We start from the raw sequence: 13,366 nt of genomic DNA on the forward strand, positions 1-13,366 counted from the left end.
CTAAATACTTTAGGGATCTTTATGCATACATTATTTTATTTGAGGTTTGAACCATCAAAAAGATTGCTACTCTGATGTGTCCCATATGGAATGGACTACAGTGCATGGTTGAGACAGCACAATACACAATGGCGATGAAATAGAATAATTTCAGAATACAGATGGAGTGACTATTTTTAAGACAAAAACTTTCCCATCATTTATAACATAAGGTAAATTTAATGTAATGGTAGCAAAATGTATCTTATAAAGAATGTCAGTGAGAATGCTGACAGGAATGACTATCCGAGAGCAGCCTTCCAGGGCTGTCACTCTGAACTGGCATGGTTGGCAATCAGGGTGTCTGTCCTCCCCACTGACAAAATAAATCACATTTTTTCCTTTCCTGATTTGACATCTTTTTCATTACATAAATGATGAATGAAATTTTAAAATGTCTTAACTATGAAAGTGATTTCTTCTTTTACATTCTAATTATTATGTTGATTTATTGTTATGTTTATCTCCATTCAGGAAAGGGGAATCGGCTATTGGTTTCTGATAACTCAGGCTATGCCCTCCCCATTTGGTGGGGAACTGTAGGGCATTATTATCTATATTTTAGGATAAGAGAACTAACGCTAAGAGAAATGCTATTTGCCCAAAGCCACATGGTTAGTAAATAATAGAATTGGAAGTAGCTCCTGGGTTTTGTGACTTCTAGTTCAATGTACTTTCCAGTGAATTTTGAATCTAGAAGATACTGGAAGAAATGAAAGAAAGGATAGAAGGAAGAATATCTACGAGCAGGCTTTGCTTATTTCAGTGGAATTTAGCCTTTTGTTAATCACAATGAGAACAATGAGAATCTGATGTAAACCACTGATCCTCTCTCCCTGAAAAAATAGACACATTTTTTTTTCTGACAATTTCATGTAGTACTAGTCCTGGATTCACTGACGGATCCTTATTTAAAACTGGTTAGAGTAGAAAGATCTTAGTTTCATTTTAAGGAATTATAAATAATATCTCAAAATTACTGCATGCATAGTAATTGATGTTCTGAAATGTCTGTTGGAATAGGGAACATTCTTACAGAATGAAGATAAATTCTGAACAGGTTTTATAACCCTCTATTATCAAAAACAGAAATTATAGGTTGTATAGCTTTTCTCACATTCATATCTGATATGGGCAAAATTATAAGCTATGAAGTCAGGATGTATTTATTTATTTTTTTTAGAAATAAGAAAACACTATAATATGTTCATCACTACCAATAACCTTTAAGGTCAGATAATGTTACCAGTTATTATCAAAGTGTATATATATCAAAGGCATTTGCTTCATAGGAAGTAAAACAGTCTAAGTCCAAGAAGTAAAAATGGAAGATGTAATAGCTACTTGGTGCTTTCAAGTTTATACAATTGTCTAGAAAAAAGCAAGGCAAGGAAAGATTTGAGATGTTTTTAATAACACTTGTATTTTCAGAATTGAACTATGTTGCTAAAAGGAATAAAGAAATTGTGTTAGGTAACCAGAGATCTCTTTTAACATGGATATTAATGTTAAACATGCAATCTATTAATCACAAGTTGCTGGGGGATACAATATAAACCCTTAAAGTGACTTTATGAAAGTTTTATTTCTGGTTTAAGAACTCATTTTTACTTCTCATTGGGAAAACCGGAAACCACTTCTCAGAACAGTAACTTTAAGTTGTGTAAGTATCGAATGAAATACATATAGGAAAGTCAGAGTAAAGAAATGTGTCCTCAATATCTTTTCAGAAGATACGGTAACCCATGTATTTATTTCATATTCTCCAAAATATATAGGAAAGGGCTCCAGGACAATTTGGGCAAAATTCATCTTATCTGTCATTGGTGCTGCTTTCTATTCATTTTAAATATACTGTTAGGGCCTTAGGAAGAATTTCACTTTCATTAATAAAGTCAGGCTATCTTTCCTAGAGGGACAAGCTATTTTTATGCTGAGGGGGACAGGAAACAATCATAAATGCTCTCACACTGATGCATTCCTGTTGCAATGTACTGCAGCACCAATGTCATCCTTAGAAACAAAATCTATAACTAGAGCTGTCATTTAGCTCTAAAGAAGGCCATACTCTGGCAACCCCTGATCAAGATTCAGTTCTCTTTTTATAGCCTGATTTGATCTGAAGCAAACACCTCCAGAGTATACTCACAAAACAGATGGATTCACATGTGAAAATTGTCTGGTAGGGCTTTTATTGTGTGGTTTTATGCCTGCAAAAGAATAGGGGGAAACCATCTCTTGTTTCCTTAGTTTTTCTTAGAGCCTAATATAGTCAATGCAATTACCAGTTCAGTTAAACAGCTGTTTGTTGAGCACTTTTTAATATGACAGACCCTGTGCTTGGTACTGAGAATAAGATCGATAAGACCCAACATCTGCCCTGAGGAACCTCACAGATAAAGGGCAAGAGCTAATTCACAAAGAGATGGTTTTAATACAGTATTAGTCAATGCTTTGAGAGATGTTGCTACAGAAGATGCAGAATGCGGGAAGGCACCTAGCCCAGCCTGGAGAGATAGGAATGCTTAGTCATTCCAAGAAAGGAATGCAGTGGGGTGGGTGAGGGTGTTACAAGCATAATGGTTAGCATGAGGAAAGGCACAGGACTAGGAACAATATCACATGTTTGGGAGTTGCTGGAGTTAGGAGATGTGGCCAGAGAGACAAGCAGGGTCCACATTGCCCATCCCAAGGAGGACCTTGTATCCTCCCCAGATATAGTAATATCCATGTCTTTATCTGTTTTATTCCATGTTTTTAGCTGTTTATAAGAAAGACACCTGTGGGCGAGTCTGAGACAGAGTTAGAGATTAGTTAACTCTACAAGTTATCAACATGTAGACACAAACTGTAAAATGAATGTGACCACTCAAGAAGGTCACATTGAAAGAGAGGGTCTGAAGCAAACCCTGGAGAACCATAACATTTAAGAGTCAGTGAAAAAGGATGAGAAGGAAAGATAAAAATCTAGGGGGACAACAGGACAGCACCATCCAGTGAGATTAAAAACAGAAATTGTATCTAATAATCAGGAGATAATAGTGGGTTAGTTTAAGTTAAGTGGGTTAGTGGGAACAAAGGGCAAAATGCAATACATTGAGAAGTGAATGGCATCAAGTGTAATCGACACTTAGAAGAGACTTGGATGAGCATGAATGGATAGTCTGTTTTAGGCAGGTTGCTTGTTTTCTCTGAAGGAAAATCCTGACTACATTCAAAGGCTGACTACATGTAAAGGTTTAAGTGGAAATAAAGGAGAGTGAGGTAATATTGCTGGAGACAATTTTATGTGAAATCAGAAGAAAGTGGAATAAAGATTCTATTTTGATGAGTAGTCTTTCAACCAGAGAAGGAGCACATCTTCCTTTGTGAATGAATAGAGGGAAGCAGGGGATGTTAGGGCAACTTTAAAAACCATTTCAGTAGTGCTCGCTTTGGCAGCACATATACTAAAATTGGAACAATACAGAAAAGATTAGTATGGCCCCTGCACAAGAATGACAGCCAAACTCATGAAGCATTCCATTTTTTTTTTTCCTAATTAAAAGGCACAGAGAGACAAGTTAGATAAAGAAGCAAAACCCAATGGATGCTGTCTTCAAGAGACCCATCTCACATCCAGTGACATCCACAGGCTCAAAGTAAAGGGATGCAGAAAAATCTACCAAAGAAATGAAAAACAGAAAAAAGCAAGGGTTGCTATTCTAATTTCAGACAAAACATACTTTAACCAACAAAGGATAAAAAAAGACAAAGAAGGGCATTACAAAATGGCAAAGGGTTCAATTCAACAAGAAAAACTAACTATCCTAAAAATATATGAACCCAACACAGGAGCACCCAGATTCACAAAGGAAGTTCTTAAAGACCCATGAGGAGACATAGGTAACCACACAATAATAGTGGGAGACTTCAACATCTCAATGACAGTATTAGACACATCATCAGTAAAGAAAACTAACAAGGATATTCAGGACCTGAACTCGACACTCGATCAAATGGACCTAATAGACCTCTACAGAGCTCTCTACCACAAACCAACAGAATATACATTCTTTCTGTCTGCACATGGCATATACTCTAAAATTGACCACAATTGGTCATAAAATAATTCTCAGCAAATTCAAAAAACCAAATTCATACCAAACAATTCTTGGATCATGGCACAATAAAAATAGAAATAAATACTAAGAAAATCACTCAAAATCATACAATTACATGGAAATTAAACAACCTGCTCCTGAATGACTTTTGGGTAAACAAAGAAATTAAGGCAGAAATTGAGAAATTATTTGAAGCTGATGAGCACAAAGATACAACATACCAGAATCTCTGGGACACAGCTAAAGCAGTGTTAAGAGGGAAATTTATAGTGCTAAATGCCCACATCAAAAAGTTAGAAAGATCTTACATTAACAACCTAATATCACACCTAGAGGAACCAACCCCAAAGTTAGCAGAAGAAAAGAAATAACCAAAGTCAGAGCTGAACTGAAGGAAATTGAGATGTGAAAAACCATACAAAAGATGATTAACAAATCCAGGAATTTGTTCTTTGGAAGAATAAATAAGAGTTCTAGTTAGACTAGTAAAGAAAAAAAGAGAGAAGATTCAAATAAACACAATCAGAAATGACAATGAGGATGTTACCACTGACCCCACAGAAATACAAAAAAAAAAAAAAAACCCTCAGAAACTACAATGAACACCTCCATGCACACAAATTAGAAAACCTAGAAGAAATGGACAATTTCCTGAAACATACAACCTCCCAAGATTGAATCAGAAAGAAATGGGATCCTTGAACAGACCAATAATGAGTTCTGAAATTGAGTCAGTAATAAAAAGCCTACCAACCAGAAAAAGCCCACCAACCAGAAAAAGCCCAGGACCATAAAGATTCACAGCCCAATTCTACCAGATGTATAAAGGAGAGCTGGTACCATTACTAATGAAACTATTCCAAAAAATTGAGGAGGAGGGACTCCTCCCTAACTCCTTCTATGAGAGCAACATCATCCTGATATCAAAACCTGGCAGAGACACAGCAAAGAAAACTTCAGGCCAATAATCTTGATGAACATAGATGCAAATATCCTCTACAAAGTAGTAGCAAATTGAATCCGGCAGCACATGAAACAGCTAATCCACCACAATCAAGTAGGCTTTATCCCTGGGATGCAAGTTTGGTCCAACATATACAAATCAATAAATGTGATTCATCATATAAACAGAACAAAAAACAAAAACCACATGATCATCTCAGTTGATGTTGAAAGACTTCATAAAATTAAACACCCCTTCATGTTAAAAACCCTCAACAAATTAGACATTGAAGGAACATACTTCAAAAATAAGAACCACCTATGACAACCCCACAGCCAATATTATACTGAATGAGCAAAAGCTGGAAACATACACCTTGAAAACTGGAACAAGATAAAGATGACTTTTCTGTCCACTCCTATTCAACATAGTACTGGAAGTCCTAGCCAGAACAATCAGGCAAGAGAAGGAAACAAAAGGCAATCAAATAGGAAAACAGAAGGTCAGACTATCCCTGTTTGCAGATGATATGATTCTATACCTAGAAAACCCCAAAGTCTCAGCCCAAAAGCTCCTTAATTTGATAAACAACTTCAGCAAAATTTCGGTATACAAAATTAATGTACCAAAATCAGTAGCATCCCTATACACCAACAACATCCAAACTGAGAGCCAGATCAAGAACATAATCTCATTTACAATAGCCACAAAAAGAATAAAATACTTAGGAATACAGCTAACCAGGGAGGTGAAAGATTTCTACAATGAGAATTGCAAAGCACTGCTCAAAGAAATCAGAGATGACACAAACAAATGGAAAACAATCCATGCTCTTGGAGAGAAAGAATCGATATGTTAAAATTCCCATACAGCCCAAAGCAATTACAGATTCAATGCTAATCCTACCAAACTACCAATGACATTCTCCACAGAACTATAAAAAAAACTATTTTAAAATTCATATTGAACGAAAAAAGAGCCTGAATAACCAGTGTAATCTTAAGCAAAAAGAACAAAGCTTGAGGCATCACATTACCTGACTTCAAACGACAATACAAGACTACAGTAACCAAAACAGCATGGTAGTGATATAAAAACAGATACACAGACCAATGGAACAGAACAGAGAGCCCAGGATTAATGCCACACAACTACAACCATCTGATCTGAACAAAGTAAACAAAAACAAGCAATAGAGGAAGGATTCCCTTTTCAATAAATGGTGCTGGGATAATTGGCTAGCCATATGCAGAAGATTGAAGCTGGACCTCTTCCTTACACTATATACAAGTCAACCCAAGATGGATTAAAGACTTAAATGTAAAGCCCAAAACTATTAAAACCCTGGAAGATAATCTAGGACATACCATTCTGGACTTAAGACCTAGAAAATATTTCAAGACAAAGGCACCAAAAACAATTGCAACAAAACAAAAAAATTGACAAATCGTACCTAAGTAAACTAAAGAGCCTCCGCACAGCAAAAAGAAACCATCAGCAAAGTAAACAGGCAACACACAGAATGTGAGAAAATATTTGCAAACTATGTATCTGACAAATGTCTAATACTCAGCATCTGTAAGGAACTTAAAGAAATTCACAGGCAAAAAACAAACAACCCCATTAAAAAGTGGGCAAAGGATATGAACAGACCTTTCAAAAGCAGACATATATGCAGTCAACAAGCATATGAAAAAATGCTCAACATCACTGATCATTAGCGAAATGCAAATCAAAATGAGATACAAGCTCACATCAGTCATAATGGCTATTAATGAAAAGTCATAAAATAACAGATGCTGGCAAGGTTGTGGAGAAAAGGGAATGCACATATACTGCTGGTGGGAGTGTAAATTAGTTCAGCCACTGTGGGAAGCAGTTTGGTGATTTCTCAAAGAACTCAAACTAGAATTACCATTGGATCCAGCAGTCCCATTACTGGCTGTATGCCCAAAGGAATATAGATCATTCTGCCATAAAGACACACGCAAGTGAATGTTCCCTGCAGCACTATTCATAATAGCAAAGACATTGAGTCAAGCTAAATGCCCATCAACAGTAGAGTGGATAAAGAAAATATGGTACATATATACCATGGATTACTACACAACCATAAAAAAGAATGAGATCATGAGAATGAGAATGAGATCAGGTCCTTTGCAGCAACATGGATGAACAAACACAGGAACAGAAAACCAAATAGCATGTTCTTACTTATAAGTAGGAGCTAAACACTGAGTATATGTGGACACAAAGAAGGGAACAACAGACACAAAGGCCTACTTGAGGGTAGGGGTTGGGAGGAGGATGAGGAGTGAAAAACTACCTATGGAGGAGTACTATGCTTATTACCTGGGTGATGAAATAATCTGTATACCAAACCGCCATGACATGCAATATACATATATAATAAACTATACATGTACCCATGAAGCTAAAATGAAAGTTTAAAAAGTGTTATTAGTAAAACAATAGGAATACAACAATAAAAATAGTACAAATTAAAAAATAAATAACTAAAATCTTTGCTGACGGCAACAATAAACATTTAAGTAATATTTTCTTGAGCAGATAATAATGTTCCCATGGTTCAAATTTGGAAGGTATATATGGTTATACAGTGACAGCATTTTTTTTCATCTTTGCTTCTCGTTCATCTGTTACCTTGTAAGGAAATAGTTTATTGAGCACTTACAATATGCAGGTATTGTTTTCCATGCTGGAAACATGTTCTCCATGCTGGAGATAACAGCAGTGAAAAAAAATAGAGGACATTTCTCCTGATGTGGGTCTTTTATTGTTGTGTGTGTGATGATAGAGAAACAGAGAAAAGAAGAGATTGATAAAATGAATTAAAGAAACAGATGAATAATATATACATATTAAAGCTATTAGAAGAAAAAGAAAGTAGGCAATAATTGTGGGCAGGTAGGCAGCTACTGTATTTATGTAGGTCAATCAAGGAGGGCTGTCTGAAAAGTGGGTTCTGCAGAGGCCTGAATGGAGCATGGGAGTGGGCTGTGAGGTTAACTGATGGGAAAGTGTCTCAGACAGAGGAGGCTATAAATAAAAAGCCCCTGAAGCAGGAACATGCTGGAGTGTTTGAGGCACAACAAGAGTCTGTGTGGAGCTAAGGAAGGAAGTGGGAGAAACAGACAAGCGGCAGTCATAGAAGAAACCGGAAGCAATGTCTGGTGTAGCTTTGTGGGCTTCAGATTGTTCCTTACTTTGAGTGTTCTGTTTGAAAATAGATTATGGTGTTGATGCAAAGCACTGGGGGGTCTCGTTAAAATGCATATTCTGATTCGGTAGGTTGCAGGTGGGACTTGAGATTCTCTATTTCCAAGCTCCCAGGTGACGTGGTTGTTGCTGGTCTGTAGACCACACTTCCAGAGCGCTGGTCTAGAAGCAATAATGAGGACATCCACTCTGCTCCAGACCCTGTAGGGGTGTGAGAAAACAAATAGCAACTTTGTGACACTTGAATACAAAGCAAGGTGGCAGGTTTCAGTCAAAGTAAGAGGTTGGAGGAGCATTTTGAGGAGAGGTTGAAGATACAGGCGATTTTGCTGATACATGGCTCAGTTCCCAAGATTGCAGTGAAAGTTTTTAGGATGGGTCAGTGTGTGGGATTAGGTCAGACGAGCGGATGTACAGAATTTTATGAAAAAGGTAAAAAAAAATGCATGTGACCCAACACCTTGAGCTGTTCATACTGACTGAGATAAGTAAGGGTGTGAGGAAGGGTGGTGTACTCCTGACATTCTCTTAGGGGAAAACATACTGTCGGTTTCAATTTTAGCCCCCTTCATAAGATTACTGTCTTTGTCAGACTGTTGTAGTGAGCTGGGAGTGTCATGTGTCAGGGATTGGGAGTCTTTCCAGGATCAGGAGGTGGTCTGGGGGTCTCCTTTGCAGTTCCTCTAATAGCAAGGTCCAGGCCTGGGGAGATGCAATGCTATCTGGAATGGAGAGAGCTCTGCATTCCTCCATGGCCACATGGTTCCCTGTCTCAAAGCAATGTACTAGTCTCCTATGTATTCTTTCAGAGCTATTTTAATGCAGACAAAAGACTCAATGCAGATTAGGCCATTTCAGCACCAGAATTAACAAGCTGAATTTAATGGACATAAGCTGCAGAATACACATTTCACTTTTTTCAAGGGCCCATGGAACATTTATACAAATTGATTCATACTGGACCATGAGGCAAGTCTCAACAAATTCCAAAGGTTTGGCACCATAGGAATTACATTCTCTGACCAAATTACAATCATTCTAGAATTCAATAGCAAAGAGATAACTAGAAAAAAAAGTCAGTATGTTTGAAAATTAAGAAACTGTTCTAGGCTGGGCACAGTGGCTCACACCTATAATCCCAGCATTTTGGGAGGCCAAAGAAGGAGGATCACTTGAGCCCAGGAGTTTGAGATCAGCTAGGGCAACAAAGCAAGATCCCATTTCTGAAAAAATAAAATAATTAGCCAGGCATGGTGGTATGCACCTGTGGTCCCACCCAGCTACTTAGGAGATTGAGGCTGGAGGATTGCTTTAACCCAGCAGTTCAAGGCTACAGTGAGCCATGATTGTGCCACTGCACCCCAACCTAGGTAACAGAGCAAGACTTTCTTTAAAAAAATAAAAGAAAGAAACTGTTCTAAGTAGTTTATGAGTCAAAAACATCATAAATCAGAAAATATTTAGAATTAAAAGAAAATACAATTATTTTATTATAACTTGTTGGAGGCAGGTAAGGCAGTACTCAGAGAAAAGGTTTTAACTTTAAACACTTGCATTAGATAAGAAGAAAAGACAGGAAAATTAAATTAATCATCTATATTCAAAAGTTAAGAAAAAAAACCCCAGAAAATGTAGAAAGATAAAAATAATAAAGAATATGAATTTAATGAAATAGAATACCAACATGCAATAGAGAGGCCCAGCAAAGCCAAAAGTTGATTATTTGAAAAGAATACATTTGATAAAACAAAACAAAACAAAACAAAAACCAGCAGCAAAACTGAATTGGACAGATTCCTGGAAAAATGCAATTTACAAAAATGGACTCAAGAAGAAACAGAAAATATTAATATTCTTACTCTCCTCAAATTTATTGATTCACTTGTTAAAAATCATCATACTCAAAATGTACAGGCACAAAGTGTTTTACCAAAATATTCCAGTAAATATTCTAAGAATGAATAATTCCAATCTTATACAAACTATTCCAGAGGATAGAAAAAGAGAGGACACTTGACAAATCATCATAAGACTTCAGCATAATCTTTATACCAAACCAAGGACAGTTTGAGAAAGGAAAATCTAATTTATGAATTTAGAAAAAAATCTTAAGCAAACATTAGCAAAATGTATAAATGTATAAATTGTATAATGTATAAATAGGTCGAGGAGGGCAGGAAGGGAATATGCCTCAGGAGGAAAGAAAAAAGAGATAAGGGCCGGGTGTGGTGGCTCATGCCTGTAATCCCAGCACTTTGGGAGGACGAAGAGGGCGGATCAGGAAGTCAAGAGATCAAGACCATCCTGGCCAACATGGTGAAACCCCTTCTCTACTAAAAATACAAAAATTAGCCGGGTGTGGTGGTGTGCACCTGTAGTCCCAGCTGCTCAGGAGGCTGAGGCAGGAGAATCGCTTGAACCCGGGAGGAGGAGATTGCAGTGAGCCAAAATTTTGCCATTGCACTCCACTCTGGGTGACAGAGCAAGACTCTGTCTCACAGGAAAAAAAAAAAAAGAGAGAGAAGATAAGAGAAAGGAGAGCCACCCACCAGAAGCACAGAAGGAGGAGCTGGCTGTCAGGAAAGTTGGTGGATTGATAACCAGAATTAACTTCGCCTCCTTTACAAATTTTTTCTTTTGAGATAGGGTCTGGCTCTGTTGCCCAGGCTGTAGTCTAGTGTAGTGTTGCTCATAATTTGGGATTTGTGGGGATATCTGGTCCCTAGTTTTGTGGAGGTTGTCTGTGCCCCATAATTATTTTTGTAATCTTAGTTGTTCTGTGTGTTCTATGAGGAAATTTGGGAGAAGCCACTGCCAACTTCACCAGATCTCAGAGCAGAGCTTTCTAGTTTCCAGCTCAATATATCTTGTACATAGGAAAGGTTTAATAACTATTTGAGCAACAAATTTAAAAGTTAGAGGCATCATTTTCTTTAGGCACTTTGTAACGTTAGAGCAAGGAGCGTCAAAATTGTAAAGGACACCTGTTATCCCAGCACTTTGGGAGGCAGAGGTGGGCAGATCACTTGAGGTCAGGAGTTCGAGACCAGCCTGGTCAACATGGTGAAACCCCACCTCTACTAAAAATACAAAAATTAGCTGGGCAAAGCAATCAGCAATAGCTAAAAGATTTACTTGGTGTCAGCATCTATCCAAGAGGAAGCAATGGGATCTCTGACAAACTTGACTTCGAGGAAGCCAACAAGCATTTATCTGGAAAACTCAGTGATCCAAACTGAAAACAGTAACTGAAACTAGGAGGGGCTGTCATGGTCCAAAACTGTCCGTGGTAAGACTAAGGAGATTGAATATTCTGAGGTCCCTTCACTCTCAAAGTTACCCAGCAAAGGTCCCTCCAAGACAAAGCTAGGATCCAAACTGAGAATAAATTGTTAAGAGAATCTAAGATGAGCAGGTCGGGGACACTAGACACCAAGGAAATATAAGGTCCAGATAAAAGTGGTAAGGGAGAATAGAACCAGAAAATCTTAGAATTTAAGTATTTATATCGTTGGACATTTTATAAAAACAACCAGAAGAGGGTGGTCGAGAGACATTAAATGTAAAGAACCCAAAATGATTCTAAGCCAAGCTTCCTTTCTAAAACTTCAGAAAATCTAATTTGGTGTAAAAATGAGCATCAGAAAAGAATGAGCTAAAATCACATTCAAATTTATTACAGGGCAGGGAGAAAAAAATGAGTAGAATTTCTATAGATAATAAAGATATGCCAGAAAGATGTTCTCACAAAAAAAAGAAAACTATAATTTATATTTTTTAAACAGCTAACAGAAAGAAGATCTGAAAGATAAACCAGAATAAAGAAAACTTAGAAATAAAGTGGTAGAAATCAATAAAGAATTAAACATAAAATTAAACATTCATTTCAGAAATTGTCTAACTAGAAGTATAACACAAGAGCAAATAGACTCAACTGGTAATGACTCACAATAAATAGAAAACGAAAAGAAGGAAATTTTTAAATATCAAAAAAAAAAATGAAGGTGCCAGGGACTTAGGTGGGAGAGACGGGAATGGAGAGTCATTGTTTGATGGGTATAAATTTCAGTTTTGCAAGATGCGAAGAGTTCTGGAGATGGATGGTGGTGCTGACTGCACAACAATGTGAATGTGCTTAATGCCACTGACTGTGCACTTCAAAATGGTTACGATGGTAAATTTTATGTTATGTGTGTTTTGTCACAATTAAAAAGTGAAAGGAATGAAAAAGGAAATGAAGGAAGAGATGAAAAGTGTTAGTAAGAACATGATCAATTCAGAAGACAGGCAGAGAAGATCTGACGTATCTATATAAAAATTAGGAATCCATGAATGAAAAATCAAAACAAGTTAGAAGAAACACCTGATTATAATGCACCAAAACTTTGATCAGATGAAAAAATGTGAAGTTACGTATTGAAAGAGCACATTGTATACCTGGAAAAGTTGACCCAGAACAAATATCTGAGCCATAGACCAAGTGACTTATGAAGGAAAGAAAAAGGAATTGTTATCATGCTTTTCAATAACAATTTCTCCTACCAGAAGAAAACAGAGTAACACATTTAAAATGTTGAAGGGAAAGAAACAGTAAGCCCAAGATTTTATATTCAACCACACTGTCTTTTAAGTATAAAGGGAGCAAGCTGTCACCTGGAAGCCAGAACTGAAAAATATTGCTTCTGTGAATCCTTCCTTGGGTATACAGTAGCTTCAGACAACCAAAATTACTAGAGAAATATTGACATAAAGATGGATGGTGGGCATTGAGCATATATTTACGTGAAGAACAAAGGAAGGACATAAGAATAGAGTGTGGTAATGGCTCTATGCTCTGACAATATAGATACAGCATAATTAAAAGAAAACAAGGAGAGAATGAGAATATCATGTAAAAACATTTGAAACAGTTTTTCAGTAATTATACTGGTAGTAGTTTTGATAGTGTTATTTTGAGAATGTTTTGTGTGACATGGACAAAACATTCAATCATCCCCATTGTCCTTGCAACCCAGGATTCTTGCTGAAGACAAAAGAGATT

General features: G+C 36.9%; 1 protein-coding gene and 1 non-coding gene across 2 annotated transcripts in view; one reads left to right on the forward strand and one right to left on the reverse strand.

Moving 5' to 3' along the window:
• Positions 1–1,432: 1,432 nt before the first annotated feature.
• Positions 1,433–13,366, reverse strand: part of LOC462815 (putative uncharacterized protein encoded by LINC00472) — a 242,395-nt gene continuing 230,461 nt past the window's right edge. Inside the window, exon 4 of the mRNA XM_063813193.1 lies at positions 1,433–8,526. The gene's annotated coding sequence lies outside the window, so the exon portion shown is untranslated. The remainder of the gene's footprint in view (positions 8,527–13,366) is intronic.
• LOC112209563 (U6 spliceosomal RNA) lies at positions 3,465–3,571 on the forward strand. The gene has a single exon (XR_002944401.1). It is a non-coding gene; the product is annotated as a U6 spliceosomal RNA (small nuclear RNA).

Source organism: Pan troglodytes, chromosome 5 (genome assembly GCF_028858775.2).
Source record: "Pan troglodytes isolate AG18354 chromosome 5, NHGRI_mPanTro3-v2.0_pri, whole genome shotgun sequence".
NCBI classification, from domain to species: Eukaryota; Metazoa; Chordata; class Mammalia; order Primates; family Hominidae; genus Pan; species Pan troglodytes.